The sequence below is a fragment of the Lissotriton vulgaris genome, chromosome 1_1 (genome assembly GCF_964263255.1).
Source record: "Lissotriton vulgaris chromosome 1_1, aLisVul1.2, whole genome shotgun sequence".
Taxonomy (NCBI): Eukaryota; Metazoa; Chordata; class Amphibia; order Caudata; family Salamandridae; genus Lissotriton; species Lissotriton vulgaris.
In genome coordinates, this window is record NC_141685.1 from 1,045,420,631 (window position 1) to 1,045,441,175 (window position 20,545).

Below are 20,545 nucleotides of genomic sequence, written 5' to 3' on the forward strand. Positions count from 1 at the left end.
CCCGGTGAGTGCATTGGTGGCACAGCGGCCCACATCTCCAGCAACATACTTTTTCACCACCCATTTGAAAAATGCACAGGTCTCTCTCATTGATGGCCAGCACCGACAAACTTTTAGACACACCTCCCACCACAAGTTCTAGAATTGCGAACTTTAGAGCTGGGGAGCTACGTTCGAATCTCGGCATCAGCTCAACATCCTGTGATTCCAGGCAAATCGCTTCGTCTCCCCGTGCCTACCACAAATGAATGTGTTCTTCTGTAATGTAAATAGTGCTCATGCCATGTTGTCGAGTTTGCGCTATATAATATTGCAAGGAAAAATAAAGTAGGGAAACTCGAGTTCACACTAAGTATGGGCGAATTTTGCGAATCTGGCGTTCGCGAATTTTGCATCCGCGAATTCTCGCGAATTTGCGGATTTTTTTTTTTTGTGTTCGCAAGGATTTCTGCCAGTTCGCGAGGGTTTTGTACCAGTTCGCAATTGCGAACTTACATGTCAGCTCGCAACGGTCACGATTATGTTGTTTCTACGTCTGGTTCATCATCACAGGTTCCCAGAACCCTCTGTTTCACCCCTGCCACCCTCTGTTTTACCCATGCCATCCTCTGGTGCATCAATGCCACCCTCTGGTTCATCATCACTGTAGATTATGGGGGGGGGGAAGCAAGCACACCTGCCTGCTTCAACTGACATGAATTAATTTGGGGTTGATTTATTAATGTGTCACTGTTTTAAAATTCCAGTCTGGCACCTGCTTCCTTATCTGTAATTTGCTTTCTGTTGCAGTGCAATTTTTTTTCCAGGACCTTTGTGGCCTACTTGAACCTATTCTATGAGCCTGCTGTGAGGGTCAGAGCAGGGTCATATAATTGTTGCAACTAGCAACTGAACTCTGGCGGGGCCCTTGTCAGGAAGCACTACAGGGAATGGTTACTAATGATGAGTTTGAACTTTTGAACCTGCTGAATGCTTTTTTTGTGTTCGCAAGGATTTCTGCCAGTTCGCAAGGATTTCTGCCAGTTCGCGAGGGTTTTGTGTAAGTTCGCAATTGCGAACTTACACCGCACGCAGCAAAAAATCCGCTGCGTGCGAATTTGTGGATTTTGCGGGAAATTCGCGGATCTCGCGGATTGCGAATTTACCGAAAATCCGCAAAATCCGTGAGCGTAACGGATTTTCCGCCCATGCTTAGTTCACACACTACTGAACGCGCACTCTTAAGTGCATCAGCAGTGCACTGTGAATCGGAGCGTTTCACAGGCCTGTCACAGATAAGAAATGCTATCAAAACGAAATCTTACAAAACAATATACTACTGGCCGGCAGCAATTCATACCCGGACAACATCGGGACGGGCTGCTATTTAATAATAATTGAATACAATTCAATTAATCTTTATTTGATTCACACAAGGTGTATCATAAAAGAGTACATGAACACGAAAATTCATCAAAAGGAAAAACTGCTAAAATACAGTAAAACCAGAGATACAAAAATACAAGTCACATTTTAGCATAGAGATCACATATTAGCATACCGCAGGTAGAGACTTTCCTCTTACTTAACTTGCCCTAAGAAACCTTCCAAGTACCACACATGTGTAAAGATTTGGAAGGAATTGCAAATGTAAAAATGCCGGCCTACATTGTTTCAAATTTAATGATTTCAATAAAGGTATAATAAATAATCTTCTCGAATCCATATAAAATGTACCAAAAAACATTATGTGCATGGTTGATTGGTTAGACACATTAGCACAAGGGCAAAGCAGTAGATCATTAGACTAGTTGTTGACAGTTGGGTAGCTTATCAGGCGGTGGAATATATTTAGCCTGAAACGTGTTAAAACAAATTTGTGTGGGCATTAAAAACATTATAATGGTATGGTTGCATTGAAAAGGTGGTCAAGACCATTTAATTGTATTTCACATTTGGTTTGGCCAATTCCAGACATAATCTCGAATATATTAATAAAGAATCCAGGCAACTTGACTTCATGAGGTCTTTATGTTCCTTGTTTAATATTAAGTTGGACCATTCAGCCTTTTCATTCAGATTTGATTATTGAAATTCCACGTTTTCTTTTCGTTTCCCTCCATTTGTATCATTCTCAAGGCAGAGGTGTTGAAGTCAGATAGCTGGGAATATAAGAGCATACGTTGTTGTGAAGAGGATATTACTTAGATAATGAATAGACAATAGCTGAATGAATGAAAAACTGATATTAAGTAAGTAATAATACTTTATTCGATATTTCCATATCATAAAAGTGCAGCATTCATTAAACATAAAATCAATATACAAAAAGTATCACATGCATTATACATTTTCATCTTAGAAAAAATTTAAAAACACTCTTTACAGTAAAAAATAATTACATAAGGCTAAAATACATTTTCAGTAAAAAATCATCAATCTAAATGGGGTTAGGATTTCTATTTTGTGGCATCTAGCAGCCTAGTCCGTATGAACCAAGCGCTAGAGAGATACTTTGTAATCCCACAGACAATGAACATGGAGGATGTATCAGTTAGAAGGATACGTAGTGCAATCCTAAAATCTCTAACACCCATCTCTCTGCACACAGGTTTTAACCACCTAGCTCGAGGTAATTTATAAGCCCTACAAGCAAACAAAAGGTGAGGTAGAGACTCCTTCTTGCATGAACAGCCTGGACAAGTAACATCGTAGTCTCTCACTCCTTTCCACCCCGCTGTGAACTTTTTCAACGGGAGTGTGCCGTATCTCATTTTCGAAAAGAGTGATCTGTCTCTAGGAATTTGGATGTAGTACAAGAGTGGCTCTAACTTCCTGGTTGGTTTATGTTCCAGAAATTGATTGGTTAGTGGTCCCCACTTTGTACTTTTTAGTTCCTCGGCCTCCACCCACTCCCAGTAAAAAAAATTGACAATTTGTTTATGAGGTGGTGATTGGGAAACCCAAAATTCTGTCATTCCTAGATTCATCACCAACTGTTTTAGTTTATTGAGCCATTTTATTTTATTGGAGACATTCAAATGAATCAATTCATCCAACACCAAAGCGTATTTAGCCAGTTCTGGTGTCCTTCTTAGGCGCACCCAGAACAGCAAGGGGCGGAGGCGTACTATGTCTCCAATTGATCTCTTACCCAAGTCGATATACAGGGGTCTTAAAGGGGTTGAATTGGGGAGTAAAACGAAGTCTCTCACAAACTTGTTCTCAGCTCTTACCAAGTCCATTGTGTTATCTCCTCCCCACAGTTCAGAGCCATAAACCGCCGCAGCTAGTGCCTTTCCCTCATAGACTGCAAGGGCCGGAGCTATTGGCCTGCTAATCGATAGGCGCTGGTTCCTCAATATTAATCATGAAACCCTTTTAAGATTCAGGAGCATTTTTGCTAAATGAGAATCCCATTTCATGTTGTTACATAATCTGACTCCTAGATAGTCAAATTCTTCAACCACCTCCAAAGCGGCCCCTTTTAGGGTAAGATGGGCTTTCCTAAGCTTTTTTGAGGATAGCACCATCAACTTTGTTTTAAAGGTGTTGATGGTTAGCCCTCGCTCATCACAGAACACACTGAATCGATCAAGCAGTTTCTGTAAACCCGAAGGGGTTTTTGACATCAGGAGAGTGTCGTCAGCAAAGAGGAGGGTAGGTGTTTTCTCCCCTGCCAGGACAGGGAACATCCGCAGAGTCGTCCCTCAAATGGTCTACCACCCCATTAATAAAGAGGGAGAACAGTGTTGGAGCCATAACACAGCCTTGGCGAACCCCTCTGCTGACTGGCACAATCTCTGTAAGTTGACCTTGACTACCCCACTGGATTCTGGCGTAGGTATCTTCATGAAGCCTAACAGCGAACTGCAGGAGATGACATGGAAACCCCATGGCCAACAAAACCTTCCAGAGTTTAGCACGGGGGATTACATCAAATGCTGTTTTTGAATCAATGAAGGCCAAATATAGGCTACCCTTTGCGATGGTCACAGATTTCCAGTACACTGCACAAAACCTGAAAACCTGGTCCATCGTGCCTACATTTTTCCTAAAACCCGCCTGGAAATGGGTTAAAATGTTGTCCTCATAGAGCCATGTCTCAATTCTATTAACTATGACCCTGCCAAGTACCTTCTGGATTGTATCAATTAAACCTATAGGTCTGTAGTTGGCAGGGTCCTCTCTGTCACCTTTTTTATATATGGTAACAACCTCTGCACCTTTCCAGGATTCTGGGACTGGATGTCCAGCCATGACTAAATTCATTAAATGTGCAATGAGGTCGGACCATAATTTAGGGTCATGCAGAAGTAGGTCACCCGGCAGTCCATCCGGACCTGCCGCCTTACCTGGTATTATATTGGTAATAGCATCCTGCACTTCCAGATGCAGGACAAAGTTTTCTAGCTGCGTTTGTTTTTCCATATCATTATTGTTATAGACCCCCATAAATTGCTCTAGATCTGCAGTCCCACAATACAATTTGAAAAAATGGGCGTGCCACTGTCGTTCTGTTATGATTTGGCATGGCCTCGACCCCTCTTCTTTCCAATTTATTATCCAAATTCCAAAACTGGGTTGAATCTTTTGCATTGGCAGCAAGTTTAAGTAAACACACCCCTTCTGCGCCACACAGGTAATCACAGTCCTGCCCCCGGTTTTACTGTTCAGGGAGGAGGCGGGAAGAGGACTAGCTGTGGCGAATTAGGGCGCACTGCCCGCTGGTCCTCGCAGTCCCGCTAAGAGCCTGGTAGTCGTGCTGCACAGGAAGCTATTGCCCCCAAGTCCGGTAAGCAGGTTGACAGTACCCCCGGGATGACACCGACACAAGCGGCTCCCGCGGAACGGGGGCCGCGAGGAGTTGGTTTTCAGCAGGGGAAAGATCCACCAAGGAACGAGGGTCCGGAGCCACTGCAACACACCCCTTCTGCGCCACACAGGTAATCACAGTCCTGCCCCCGGTTTTACTGTTAAGGGAGGAGGCGGGAAGAGGACCAGCTGTGGCGAATTAGGCGCACTGCCCGCTGGTCCTCGCAGTCCCGCTAAGAGCCTGGTAGTCGTGCTGCACAGGAAGCTTTTGCCCCCAAGTCCGGTAAGCAGGTTGACAGTACCCCCGGGATGACACCGACACGAGCGGCTCCCGCGGAGCGGGGGCCGCGAGGAGTTGGTTTTCAGCAGGGGAAAGATCCACCAAGGAACGAGGGTCCGGAGCCACTGCAACACACCCCTTCTGCGCCACACAGGTAATCGCAGTCCTGCCCCCGGTTTTACTGTTCAGGGAGAAGGCGGGAAGAGGACCAGCTGTGGCGAATTAGGCGCACTGCCCGCTGGTCCTCGCAGTCCCGCTAAGAGCCTGGTAGTCGTGCTGCACAGGAAGCTTTTGCCCCCAAGTCCGGTAAGCAGGTTGACAGTACCCCCGGGATGACAACGACACGAGCGGCTCCCGCGGAGCGGGGGCCGCGAGGAGTTGGTTTTCAGCAGGGGAAAGATCCACCAAGGAACGAGGGTCCAGAGCCACTGCAACACACCCCTTCTGCGCCACTGAATATAGCATAGCTCTGTGATTTGCACTGCCTCGCTGCATTCCTGGAGCTGTAATTGGAAAAGATGGATTAGAAAAAAAAGTTTAACTTTTGTTTTAGAATGAGCTGCTTAGCATTGCTGAGGGATTGAGAACATTGTTACAAGTAGTTCGCCATTGCTGCAGATTGAGTGACTTTGCTGTGTGGTGCATGCCACTGCGCAAGACAGCTTGTCTTGTTGCAAGGGTATTGTCCTTGTTTCATGGTGGTTGGCTTTGTTGTGAGGTTGTCAGCATTGTAGAATGGGTGTTGAATTGGTTGGGTTGCCTCCATGGTGGTCGACTTAGCTACAATACTGAGATCTTTGTTGTGAGGTGGGTAGTTGTGTAATGAGGTTGTTAGTGTTGTTGAATATGGTAATATAGAGTATATTCCACAGGAAAGGCTCTTGACCTACTAAGTATCGGTCTTCTGCAGTGGGTTCATGGATCCGGAGAAGGCTTTTGTCAGAGAAGCTTATGGTGTATCCAGGGTCAGGATACTGTAATTTGTTGTTGGGGAATTTTGAGGTGACATAGGAGTTAAGAGCGAGCTAGAGCAAAGATTTCAGTTTAAATGAGATGGCATTCTGGTGTGGCTTTCCCTCTGACACTTCTGAAGCAGTCTTCTGGATCACTTAGAGGTGGGACTTGGCTGGCTGGACAGCCCAGGGTAGAGTGAGTTAACTTAGTCAGGAATTAAAGGCAGACTACTTCCCCCAGATGACTTCAGGAGATGAGGTGTCCGAGAAGACAGACGTAGTGGTGGACCACGAAGGACATCTGGGTGTCAAGGGTGATTTGGGAATCAGGAATGACATATGATTGTTTCGCCATGGCGCAGCCAGGGAGGCTGGGATTAAGTGACCAGGGCTGATTCTAGGGGCTTGAGTTGGTTGCAGGGTGGGGTTGTACTTGGTGTCAATCAGCTGAAGTTCTGCTTTGTTTCCAATCACTTTCAGGAAACTCCCTGTCATTGGTTTTCCATGCTCGTGACCACCTAAAATTGACTTGATTAGCACTGGAATAGGCAAGTGGCACCGCAGGTAAACAAGAGGCGTCCATTCTAATGAGCACTACCACAAGGTGTATACCTAGAGATAGCAACCTGGGCTGTAACACTCCTACCGCAGCTGCAACAAGGATGTAGGGTGAGGTAATTGGATGGAGCCCCTGAATGAGAGAAATAGTAATTTAACGGATACTTCCAGAGTTGCCTGTTCTATATCTCCCTTCCATTGAGAAGTGAGTCATGACACTGTGATCCTGGGGAGTGCTATGATGAGTTATATTTTGATTTGTGTGAGTTTCACATTGATGATTCCATGGGGCATTTTTCAATCTTGGTGGGTTTGCGGTGCATGGGTCCATATATGTGGGTGGCTACAGTGCATTTTCGTGTTTGGGTTTTACCCGGTGCCTGTTCCCTTGATGTTCGTTTTATGGGTTTCTGGGACATGATTCAACACTGGTGGGTGACCTGGAGCACATTTTCTTGTAGCCGGTTTACACAGTACATTTTTCTCTGTCGGTTATCTCATTTAGACTTACCTTTCATAATTGGTTGAGACCAGGAGCTCCTATCCCCATAGGTTACGGCGTCGTGTGCATATCCCAGTTGGCCATAGCATTCAGCTGTTAGGGAGAAACCTGATGCACTTTTTATGTTAGTAGGATTTCTGGCTCAGGGTTTCTGGTTGGTATTTCACTGTTGGAGGGGCTGCTTTATCATTTCCATGTTTGCATTTTCATGCTGTATATTCACTCTGGTAGGTTGCCACGGGGAGAGAGACCCGTCTAAGACATATTTTCCAACCCTACACCAGGTGAATGTAGTCCAGAGTTATAGTATTACACGTTCCATAAAATAGATGAGCGGGGGAAGCAGGGTAAGCCGTATGTGCGTGCATAGGTTTGCTATGTTTTTTATCTTTCAAGTGAGCCCAGTTACATGTGAATGTTTGCTCAGTACTAGTGTATTATACAAACCAGAAAATGTAACCCTATTTTGATGTGTGCATGTGTTCGCTTTCTATCGAGTTACTTTCATATTATTACACTTGATCTCCGCAGATGGGACCGTAAAATGTACCTTTTGTCCTGAAAGCTTATTCTGAATTTTGACCGTCTGTCCTGATTTTTGATAATTTTTCCAGGTGATCACCATCTAGGTCCCATAAAGATTCTAGATGTCCTAACAAGTGCTGAAGCAACAGAGGTACTATCTCTCAGATAGTTTGGTCTGGGACCAGAAGTACTTCCTGGAATATGTATTGCAGCCAACAACTGTCTGTGACATGGCCTCCTTTGGGAAGCTTGGCTTCAGAAGTTTTAATGATCGGTTTTGGAAAAATGACTCTATGTAGTTCTTTATTTATGTAGTCATGTGGTTTAAAGAGCTTAGATTAAGCAGGGAGTGATTAATCAGGGGTCCTATTTTGACAATGTTTTTTTTTCAGATATCCTGGAGAGTTTTTCTGAAAATCAAATTGTTCTTTTTATTTCTGTAGGAAACACATTAATCTAACTATTATCCTTATGTTTTCTCCTTACTCTAAACCTTAGGATATTTCTACGTACACTTCTAACATTATGCCCATTTTGCTTCCTTGCACTTATATTTTTATAATAATTGCCCTTGTTCTAACTATAAACCTAACCATTACACTATGCTTTATTGTGACCCTGAGACCAATGCCTTGGCCTGTTTTGCTCCCTCTAATTTTCACAAAAAGAGCCTCACCAGTGTAACTGCCTTGATGTAAAATACCTTTCTGTGACATTCCACACATGCATGCATCAGAGTTGTCTGTACCCCACTTCTCCTACTTGAGGCCTTACCTGCCACCTTCACGCACACATCTGTGCCCCTGACTAACTCCAACCCAGATCTACTGCTTTGCTGAGTGACTTGTCATGTTTCAATTCTAAATGTTCTATGTGGATCCCTCCTTACTAGGAAGTAGGGTAAGGTTAGTTACTAAGCCATCAACGACAATTCATAAAAATGCCATGCATAGTGGAAGTTACATCACACCCTTTAACATCAGTGATATCAAAAGAAGTTACATCATATGGCCTTTGACCCTGTATCTTCCCAGGAAGTGATGTCCTTAACCCTGATAACATACAATATTTATAGCTACTTACCAGTGTGTAGTTCCATCCAAGAAAGGTTTTAGAGCCCACTGGGATGGTCTAAAAATGTTTTTCATGCTTAGATCTCTCAATCGGTCACCCCAAGCACATCACATGCAGGGTGAAAAGAAGTGCTGAGTCACTCTTGGAATCGCCTTTTTAGACCAGTCTGCACAACTCTTAGAATCCTTCGTGAAGACTTTCTAGAAGGACTCTTTGGCTATATCCCCTTGTCCAAATGATCTCCAGCAAAGTGCCCCTGTGAGGCCTACTGGGGATTGCAGCTACAGCCCAACAAGAAGCACTGCCCGATGATGAAGCATGCCTTAATTGGTAGGTGAGGACTTGTGTTCCTAAAAGGAACTGCTCCTTGGTGACATGTGGAGTCCAGACCCTTACAGAGGACTTTGGAACTTTTCTTGGATGGTGCTTCATACTTGTAACTTGTAGGTAGGTATAATTATAAATAGGGAAGACGTGTGCTGCCCCCACTAGAGTAGGTATTGTTAACATACAATAATTGACAATTTAGGAAGCAGCCCTTTCGGGGAGGCAGATGAACTTACTCATTTAGAGGAGGTTACCAACCCTACAGACACCAATATCAGCCTGTCCAGACTCAGTACCGTCCACAGTACACTCAATAACAACAGTACAGACAACCACCAACGGCTGCATATAAACACTCTGCCAGAGGAAAATTATCTTTCAGAGGCTGGGATTCTAACAGAAAACACTGACCCCAGCATGGTGCCAGCTTACCCCGCCCCCCAACCCACCAACACAAATTGGGAGTTAAATTTCAAATAATTTCCACCAGTGGTCCTCTATAACATCCGACAGGCAGGTGGTCAATGTTCTCACCCAGAGGCACACCCTTTAGATCATAAAAATGCAGGGGCGGATTCTCCATTAGGGCTCAGGGGCTGCGTCCCCCTGAATTTCCTTCACATTCTTGTACAATTATAAACTGATCAATTTATTTAGCGATGCAATCGTATCTCTAAAAAAAACGATGTATTTAAGTCTGGGCTGTCTGTCCCAGGCTGCCTGCCCTGCTCTATAGCAGGTGATGGAAGCCAGGCAGTAAATCAACTTTTGAAGCTGTGACACATGGAGGAGGGCGTACTGTTCTAAAGCCCTTCATAACGAAACATTGCCATTGTAGTCTTTGGCCTTATCCATTAGTATAGGCTTGTGACACTGTCATGCTTTCGGTCGTTGGAGTCTCCCTCACTACATGAGAGCAGCTGACGTCATTCCCAGGCATAGATCCCACCCTTTCCCATTCGTCACAAATAGGAGAGCAAGCATTGTGAACACGCGTATTTTGATGTCTTGTCCTCTGTAGTGGAAAGTGTTTGAATGCTAATCTTCTGATATGTATATTGTTCTTAGACCCCTCGCCACCCTAACCTCCCCCACTGTGACACTCCAGGCTGGCTGCACTTTGCTGGCCCAGTTAGAAGTAGAGCTGCAGCATTTGTTCCACCGCGAAATGGATCCAAAAGATGAGAAGACCAGTCTGAATTTAGCAAACATTACAGGTCTGCAGCTTGACACAGAGCAGCAAATCTCCTTTTTTGTCCACTGCCTGAAAGCGTCTAGCCTAGAGAATAACTCATTCAAATCAAACGAGTGGTGCAAACATAGAAAATGTCTGTCTGATTCCAAATAGTTTTTTACTCAGGTGGCAGAAGGGACCTACGTTTAAAGGGGCCTCCCAGTGAATGACGTCTCCATACATTTCAAAACCCCAGCAGATGTCATCAAACAGAGCAACACTCTGACTATTGTTGGTGATTGCTACCCATGCTGGGCTGGTAAACAGCACTGGTCTTTTTTCTATACACTGCCCGGCCCTTTCTTGAGTGCATGCATAGAGCTTACAAAGGGCCCAATGTATTCACAATATTTTTAGTTTTCACCCTCGCAAATTCTGCTTTGCCCAAAGCTCCAGGCTTTGAAGGAATAAAAAAACAAAATGTAGGGTTCAAAAGTTGCATTGCCAGTAGTGCATTTCATTGCAACACACAATCTCAACATTACGATTTTTTGTGTGCTGCAAGGAAAAGGGGTAGCAAATGGGTTTCCCCTTTGTCTTCAAACGTCGAAGGAAATGTATTAATGGTCTGCAGTTGCTCCTGTGGTCTGAAAAGACTGGTCATTTACTGACTGGCCTAATCAGTTAGCAACAATGAGGGTTCTTGTTCCCTTATGAAGTTGATCTAAATATCCAAGTCAAGTGCAAAACGAGAGGAATGTGCTTACAGTAGACAATTATCTGCTGTGACATTAAAACTGGCCCCATCTTCATGCCCTTAATGCCCTTAACATTAATGCCAAAATATGGATTGATTTATGAACAATGAGTGTTAAAAAATGTTAAGGCAATGCATGTCCATGGGTGTCTGCGGGGGTGGGGAGATAGGGAGGGGCGTTTGCCCCCCATGGAGCACTCCTCCTTGCCCCCCTGCGCACGCCCATGTGCACAAATGCACCCTGAGGGAGGCCTGATGCCGGGGCTCGTCCTCAGAGAGGACATCATGGCGTCCCCTCCAGGTGCTGGTGGTTGGGGGTGGGGGGCGAAATCATCCAGCCAAAGCAATGTGCAGAGGGGGGTTGCAGGGGCTCTAAGTAGGGGTGAAAAAACAACAAAGCCTCATTACCAAGTAAATGGTATTTTAAAGACCTGTGTGAAGTACTCGGGTGCGGCTGTGTGTGTGCCCTGGATGCTGTCTAAGCCAGGCGCACACACATTCTTATAACATTCACAGCCCGCAGAATGACAAATCACCACTTCCAGCTGCCTCCTCATGGGTTGGGAATTTCTGCTGGCAACAGGAATTACTTTACAAAGGAAAAGCATCACCTGTACTGTCATCCCTTTCCCCCTGCTGTCTGTGCACTTGTATGGAATACACATCCACGGCGCTGCTCACCAGATGAATGGTGAACAGGGCCATGGATCTGTCTCTTTTTGCACCAAAGGGCACCGACGCAGAAGCAAAGGAGGCCCAGGCAAGGAGAAACCAGGAGACATTTGACCCACATCTATCTACACAGCGAGACCTTCGGGAGGGGCTGGATGCCAGGACGACAGTGCTGCTGATCCTCCCAACTCCACCGAATAGTATCAGAGGAGCAGGCAGCAGTTTTTAAGTAGGTTCTCGTAACTTTAATGCATTCTGCAGCATCAACATTACTTACTAGCTGCGTATCTAGGTTACTCTAAGTGAACGGTGTTCTAGACTTACATGCATGGAAACATCAAGGAGGACAGCCCCCTCCGAATATGCAAATGTAGTGTAAGCTTGTAGTGTTCAGCTTTTGGGGTGCCAGTGCGTAACTTTAGGGTTCAGGTTAGGTGTGGGTTTTAGGATGCCAGGGAGTCATTTTAGGGTTCAGGGTGGGTTAGGGATTGGAGTGCCATGGGGTAATTTTAGGGTACTATTAGGGTTCTAGGGGGTATGGGTGTTGGTGTGCCAGGGGGTAATTTTAGGGTTCAGTATGGGGTTTGGGGTGCCAGGGGGATAATTTTAGGGTTCAGTGTGGGTATGGGTTTTGGGGTACCAGGGGGATAATTTTAGGGTTCATAGTGGGTATGGGTTTTGGGGTACCAGGGGGTAATTTTAGGGTTCCGTGGGGAGGGGGGGTTTGGGTTTTGGGGTGCCAGGGGGTAATTTTAGGGTTCCAGGTGGGTATGGGAGTTGGTGTGCCAGGGGGGGTCATTTTAGGGTTCAGTGTGGGTATGGGTTTTGGGGTTCCAGGGGGATAATTTTAGGGTTTTGGGTGGGTATGGGTTTTGGTGTGCCAGGGGGTAATTTTAGGGTTCCGGGTGGTTATGGGTTTTGGGATGCCAGGGGGGTTATGGTAGGGTTCAGGGCGGGTATGAGTTTTGGCGGCAGGGGTAATTTTAGGGTTCAGGGCGGTTATGAGTTTTGGGGGCAGGGGTAATTTTAGGGTTCAGGGTGGGTATGGGTTTTGGGGTGCCAGGGAGATCATTTTAGGATTCATGGTGGGGATGGGTTTTCGGGTGCCAGGGGGTAATTTTAGGGTTCCAGGCAGGTATGGGAGTTGGTGTGCCAGGGGGTCATTTTAGGGTTCAGTGTGGGTATGGGTTTTGGGGTTCCAGGGGGATAATTTTAGGATTCATGGTGGGCATGGGTTTTGGAGTACCAGGGGGGTAATTTTAGGGTTCAGGGTGGGTATGGGTTTTGGGGTGCCAGGGGGTAATTTTAGGGTTCCAGGCGGGTATGGTAGTTGGTGTGCCAGGGGGTCATTTTAGGGTTTAGTGTGGGTATGGGTTTTGGGGTTCCAGGGGGATAATTTTAGGATTCATGGTGGGCATGGGTTTTGGAGTACCAGGGGGTAATTTTAGGTATCAGGGTGGGTATAATTTTGCAGTGCAAGAGGGGGACATTTTAGGGTTCAGGGTGGGTATGGGTTTTGGGGTGCCAGGGGGACAATTTTAGGGGTCAGGGCGCGTATGGGTTATGGGGTGGCAGGGGGCTAATTTTAGGGATCAGGGAATGAATGAGTTTTAAGGGGCCAGTGGGGTAATTTTAGGGTTCGTGTGTTCACTAATTGTTGGCCAGTTTCAAATGCAGAATTCACTAATTTTTTTCGCAGCTTGGCCTAAGCATTACCCAATCCTCATTTTCTGCCATTTTAGCCCCGCCCCTGTTGATTAACATTAGCCATGCCCCTTCATTTGCCAAGTTAGCCCCCCCCTTCCGGAAAAATTTCTGCGGATGCCCATGTACATGTCAGAGATTTAGTTCCTCTCTTATTTCAAGTTTTACTTAATCTTGCCTTCCTCAAGAGTTAGCTAGTTAGTCATGTGTCTGTATTTTTTTTCGTGAATACTTTAAGCCATGCCAGGTGTTTTTGAGGGGCTGTGAATGAGAGCTCTGACGCTGACCCTGAAGCCAAAGCAAAGTGCCTGTCAGTGGGTTGTCCTCTAAGCAGAGCACATCTAACAGTGGTCATGTATTCCAGTAGAAATTGCAATTTTGTGAAAATGTGTTTGAAGGGGGTGCACAGATGGCAAAATGTTTACAGGTCAAAAGTAAAATTAAATAAATTGCTTTAATGTGAGTGAGTGCAGTGTATGTTGGGAAGTTGTGAAGTGAGAGAGTTGCAAGGATGTGCATTCGGGGAAGAGTAAAAAGAGGGTGCTGAAGAGGAAAGAGAGGTGGTTGAAGATGTACAGATGGACGAGATGTGCAGAGACAAGGACATACATATCTAACATAAAGCGCACATAACTAAAGGCCAAAACTACTTCCACAGGCCTCAATCCTATTGAAATTTCAGAACTGAAACATTTTGAAGGTTAATTATTTATTACAAATCCTTGTTGTGACTTATTAATGTTAAACAGCTGATAACCATTGACAAAGCCAATCGTCGTTTTAGGTGTAGGTCAGTCAGTCAAAGGTGTAGGTCAGTTGTTGTGTTGTATATCTGGATGCAATTACATCTAAGAGAGAAACCAAAATACTGGTCGGGTAGCAGTACACTATGGGAATCATAGAAATTTATTTTACGTGTTCCCTTTTAGAGAGTTTCCACATTTTTCAGCCCACTTAAAGAACTGTCTTCACATATTTCTATATGACTGATTGCAATCAGCAGCTGTGGGTCCTTCCCGAAGCCTGGTTAGAGCATTTTCTTCCACAGTTGGTGCCGCATGCAGTGCAAGACACTGAGCAAGCACACACTTTAAAAGGCTGAAGTTGTCGCGTTGTACAGTTTACACTTAACAGTAACTGTTGAACATATTAATGTAGTAAGATATAGGGAAGTTTTTTGTGTTTAATATTTCAATACTATACATTCCCACTGCTTTGTAAGCCTTGCTTTAGCACTAAATTAATTTGCTTTAAAATGCTCTATTTGCCAATCTTTTTTCAATTTTTTTCTCTGGAGGAGGATCAGGCCTGGACCCCCGTTTGTCCATTAAGCTTGCCCGCGTCGCTCACTACATAAGTCATACCAAACTTTTATGCCCTACCACTTTCAAATGTCACCAGCCACCACTATAAAAAATGTCCCCAAACACTTCACCAACATGACCACCACCCCTCACTTAAAACAACTCCTGCTGCAAATATCCATGATGCTCAAGAACGGAGATATAGAAGTGGTTCCAAAACCACAGAGAGGAATTGGTTTCTAATCTAGTTTCTTCGTTATCTGGAAAAGATTAGGGGATTGGCATCCTATCCTATATTTCAGAAAATTAAACAAATGTTTAAAGAAACAATCTTTCTGCATAGTGACACTCCAGGATGTACTACACCTTCTCAACCCCAGGTATCATATGATGACCCTAGATCTCCAGCATGCAAATGTCCCAATCCACCCAAATCACCACAAATTCCTGCACTTCAAGGTAGCTGGCATCCATTACCAATTCAAGGTCCTTCCATTTGGACTAAATTCATCACCGCACATTTTCACCAAGCTGTTCGCTCCTATCGCGGCATATCTCAGACAGAGTGGAGTTCAGATCTTTCCATTTCTGGATGACTGGCTGATAAAAACACCCCCACATCACCCCACTGCAACATATCTCTCATTATTCAGCAGACTAGGGCTCACAGTTAACCATCATAAATCTCATTTAAATCCGACACTGAAATTCTTGGGAGCATTCCTGGTCATTGTCCAGAACAAGGCCAAGACAGGCAGATAAAGATTCGACAACTAGCATACACATTGGCTGCAAAAAATTCTGTTTCTGTCTGGATTTACAAATTGCTCCTCGGAATGATGTCCTCTTGCACCCCTCTTGTTCCAAATTGCCACCACAGATGCGTCTACTTCAAGAGGAATTGGACAAACAATGGCTGCAGGCCCAGGGGTCGTTCAACATCATACAAATAACTCCAACACTGAACAACGCTATAATTGGGTGGACATGAACATCAATATATCCAGAGGTCTATCATATCTGGCACAAATTCCTCAGTATGTCCTATCAACGGATGAGTCCCTGGAAGGTTAGGGTGCTCACCTCCAAGACCTAAACGTCCGCGGCAAATGAGATGCAAAAAGAAAGAAACATGCACATCCGTCTGCTGGAGCTTTGGCTTTAAAATCTTTTCTCCCCAAGATAGCAGTTATTGGTGCTAATTCGCACAGACAATACCACCAGCATGTTTTACATCAACAAGCAGGAAGGAACACGCTCACCAGAGCTATCACTTCAAGCGCAAGAAATCTTGAAATGATCTCTTCAACACCAGATAACGCTCAAAGCAGATCATGTGCCTGGAGTTTCCAACATCCTCATGCACTCGCTAAGCAGAACCAATATCACCTGCCACAAATGAGAGCTCGACCAACACGTTAAGGACATCCTTTTCCATCTTTGGGGCAACTCAAACTTGGACCTGTTTGTGACAAAGGAGAACAAAAAATGCCAGTTCTGCACAAGTTGGCATCCACATGAGGGATCTTGGGGAAATGCGTTTTGATGAGATAGTCAGGAATCTATGCTTCCGCTTTTCCCCCGACCCCATTGATACGAAAGTTTCTCAACAAACTGAAGAGGGAACCTTGCCGAGTTCTCCTCATTGCTCCCAAGTGGCTCATATAGTCAATGAACACAAAGGCCAGGTTCATCATCCCAACCCGGCATCGCTACATTTGTCAGTATGGCTCCTAAGTTCAATGAGTTTGCCATGCTAGATATTACTTTAGACTGCAGTGGAATAGCTGCAAAAGCTAGAGCGGACAGCATGAACAGAACTTACAAATTCAGATGGAAGCAATTCTGCATCTGTCATGTTGACTCCAAGGTTCACCATTTCACATCACCACCGGAGCAAATTCTCCGGTATCTACTCCGCTCGGCAAGATTCTGCTTGACTCATTCTTCCAGAGTAAATATGGCGTCATTTTCCAGATTTAGACAATCCAGTAATTCACCTTCTTTATGGTACTGCAGAATCCTAAAACAATTCCTCATATTCCCTCCAGTGAGGAGACCTCAGCCATCATGACTCCCTAATGTGGTGTTAGGACAGCTCATAAAAACACCATTTGAGCCCATTCACAAAACAGAATAAAAGTACCTCACTTGGAAAACATCACTTCTCGAAGCTCTCACATCTCAAAGAGAGTGAGTGACATTCAGGCATTCACTATAAAAGAACCTTTCCTTCAAGTCAAATCAGACAGTGTAATACTTTGGACCAACCCTAAATTTGTCCCAAAGGTCCCTTCGAACTAACACTTGAATGAGCCAATAGTACTACTGACATTCTTCCCAAACCCTCAAACGGTTACAGAGAAGTAATTCATTCTTTAGACATCAAAAGATGTTTCAAATGTTATTTACACGGGACCCATCAAATCCGCAAGGCAGATCAATTATATGCGGCATATGGAGACCAGGTGAAAGAATCTCCTAGTCTTAAACAGACCATTGCCTGATGGATTGCAGCCACCGTCCAATTTTGTTACAGGCAAGCAGGAAGGTCATTGCATAACAAAGTCAAAGCCCACTTCACCTCCACAGCTCTTTTTGCTGGTGTGCCCATCCAGCACAACTGCCAAGCAGCAACAGGGTCCAGAAGGTACACTTTTATGAGGCATTATTGCCTAGATGTGGCTGGCACTACTGTTATGCAAAAGACACACAATTGATGGGTAGAATGCAGACCAAATCAGAACATTCATCCCCAGTCAAGAGAGCTGGGTTAAATCTATCATTCTTTTGCTCACCATGCCACCCCAGTTTAGACCTGGCCATATGCAAATCAGTCTTGACCCTGTGCCTCATGGGAACAGTCCAGCCCGAACTGCTAAGCCAGGTCCTCCCTAGACCGGAAACAAGCATCCTAGGAACGGTTTCGGGGTTTCACCCCTCTTCAGCCAGGATAGCTTGAATCCAGTGGCATTGTGAGCCCGGGACCCACTTCTGGACAAACCCGGTGCACTTAGGACGAGGAAGCAAAAGACACACAATTGATGGACGGAATGCAGAACAAATCAAAACATTTACCCCCAGGCAAGAGATCTGCGGCCCTTATACGATGATCTCGAATTTGCTGATGTCAAGAGATTACCTTACATCAATCCTAGCCCCTGCAAGCCTTTGCCAACCACCCCAAGCTTTCTTTAAAAAAACTAAACTTTTTATTGAGATTTGAACTTTTTGACATGCCCCTGCTTGAGACACACAATTGAGGGATGGAATGCAGAACAAATGGAAACATTCACCCCCAGTCAAGAGATCTGGGTTAAATCCATCATTCTTTTGCCCACTCCGAGTGGGATGGGTATGCCCAGGGTCCTGCGCTCTCCATGCCCATGGAGTCAAGCTATCCTGGCTGATGAAGGTTGAAATCCCGAAACCGGTCCTAGGATGCTTGTCTCCAGTCCAGGGAGGACCTGGCCTGGTAGTTCGGGCTGGACTGTTCCCATTGGGCGCAGGGTCAAGACTGATTTACATATGGCTGGGTCCAAACTGGAATGGCACAGTGAGCAAAAAAACGATGGATTTAGGCCCAGAACTCTGTACTGGGGTGAATGTATGACATTATTATGCATCCTGTCCATCAATTTTTCTCACGATCCCTGAAGTGCCTAATATGCATCTACACAACAGGGCATTGATTTACATGGTGAAGCAAGATTTATCATCATGGACAATCTCGGTGCTATACATGTAGGGATTTTTAAACAATAGGATCTTGGTTTACTTATCGCAACCAGAGAGTAGCATTACATCAATTGGTCAGAAGTACAGTTTAAGCAAATCATTAAACTTTGGCTGATATGCCAGGCAACAGATAGGTTTAGTCTTTGCTGTCCTGGTGTTCATCATGAGGACAAAAGCGCCTTCATTCCAAAGAATGCCTACTTGTACATCATTGGCTAATAGTAAGGGCCACTCTTTGCTGAGTCGACACCTATTGGGAGACAAAAGCTGCTGTCTTCTCATATGGCACCCTCCTAGACCCTGTTGATTGACAGTAAGGTCGACTAATGTGCCATTCGTTCTTTAGCTAATGCCCATCACGGCAACATAAGCCGCCTTTGGCCTATGGAGCACCTGTCTGATCCTCAATAGTTGATAATAAGGGCTGCTTAAAGAGTGTTCTTTGCTGCATCAATGCTGATGATAGGGACAAAAAACATCTTCAGTTCAAAGAGCACTTGTCTATATCTAATTGGCTGAGATCAAAGGGGACTCAAAGATCATTCTTTGCAGACCCAATGCTCAGAATAGGGACAAAAGCTGCCTTTGGGCCAAACAGCACCTTTTCATACTTGACCCTAAAGAATTAATTACAAGGCATAAATATGTCTTCATGTTCTTCTGCTTTTTTCAGATACCAGAAGAGATTCCTAAATTAGGCTGATGGTGCAAGATGGTATTAGTATATACTTGTTTGGTTGTATTAGCCGAGTGTGTAATACTGTCCCCACATTTACCTATAACGTAGAGTCTACCCAGTATCTTTATTGCTTGATTAATAAAAACCATTTCAATTTAGTGCTTAAAAAAACCATTATAAAACATTTGCATCCAAACCGCCTACATAAAAGAGTACATGGCAGAGTTTATCATCTGTAAGTCCATTTAAAATGAAGTCTCAAATAACCTAGTTCTCATATTTATGAAGGACTTGGTTGGTACTGAAGAAAGCTGGGAGACCTTATAGGCATTACCAGCTGAAACATGTTGACCACTGTGCAGTGAGCTCGTTTATCCCTCCCACATGCCCTATATCTTGTTTTTAACCATGTCAGGGCTGCCTACTAATATTAAAAATCTATTTAGCAACCATAGACCTTTTTTAATTTCATTTCTATCTCTTCAAGTTCCCCTGTTTTATAAAAAAAAAACTTGCAGACTATTATATCAAGTGCTCCCCATCCTAGAAGATGTGGAGTTGAGCCCATCCGATAGTAGTTAACTGTACTGGATGAGGGCTCGATGATGAAACAACTCACCGCACCCAAGCATGCCCACTGTTTCCCCGCATAAACTGGAACAAAGTCACAGAGGACCAGCTCACCACCGCCCTCAACAGCACCTCACCACCATTAACCTCAGATGCCAACACTACAGCACTCAACCTTCACCAATGGATCGCAAAGTGAGCTGACACCCTGGCCCCCCCTTAAGAAAGCCACCAACAAACACATCAAGAGAGCAAGCTGGTACATGCCTGCGCTCCTGAAGACAACTCAAAAATACATGGAGGAACCACAAAACCCCGGACGGCTACATAGCCTTCAAAGCAGCCACCACCACACACCACACCTCAGAATCAACACCAATGCACACAACAGCAAAGAACTCTTTACCATCATCAAGGAATTTTCCAAACCCAACAGCAAAACCACAGACGTCCCACCCTCCCAAGACCTCTGCAACAGACTTGGCACCTTCTTCCACCAGAAGATCAAGACGATCTATGACAACTTTGACAATCGGGACCTCCACACCACACCAGCAACCTCCTTAACCGACGCTCCCCAACAGACCCTGCTCAGTTGAACCCCACTTACCATGAACAACACCATAAAGACCATCCACTCTGGAGCACCATCAGACCCCTTCCCGCACCGCATCTTCCACAGAGCCTCACACACCATCGCACCCAAGCTACGCCGAACCATCAACTGCTCCTTCTAGACCACCTCCTTTCCCGATGACTGGAAACACATAAAAATCAAACCAATCCTGAAGAAATCCTTTGTGGATCCGACAGACCTTGAGAACTTCAGGTCCATCTCCCTGCTCACCTCCCCACCCAAAGTCATTGGAAAAGCCGTCAACATCCAAATAGCCAACTTTTTTAAACCAACTACATCCTGGACGTCTCCCAATCT

General features: G+C 44.9%; 1 protein-coding gene across 1 annotated transcript in view; it reads right to left on the reverse strand.

Annotated features, from left to right (window-relative positions):
• Nucleotides 1-2,232: 2,232 nt before the first annotated feature.
• Nucleotides 2,233-20,545, reverse strand: part of LOC147748493 (TLC domain-containing protein 4-A-like) — a 190,461-nt gene continuing 172,148 nt past the window's right edge. Inside the window, exon 8 of the transcript XR_015309393.1 lies at nt 2,233-5,577. The gene's annotated coding sequence lies outside the window, so the exon portion shown is untranslated. The remainder of the gene's footprint in view (nt 5,578-20,545) is intronic.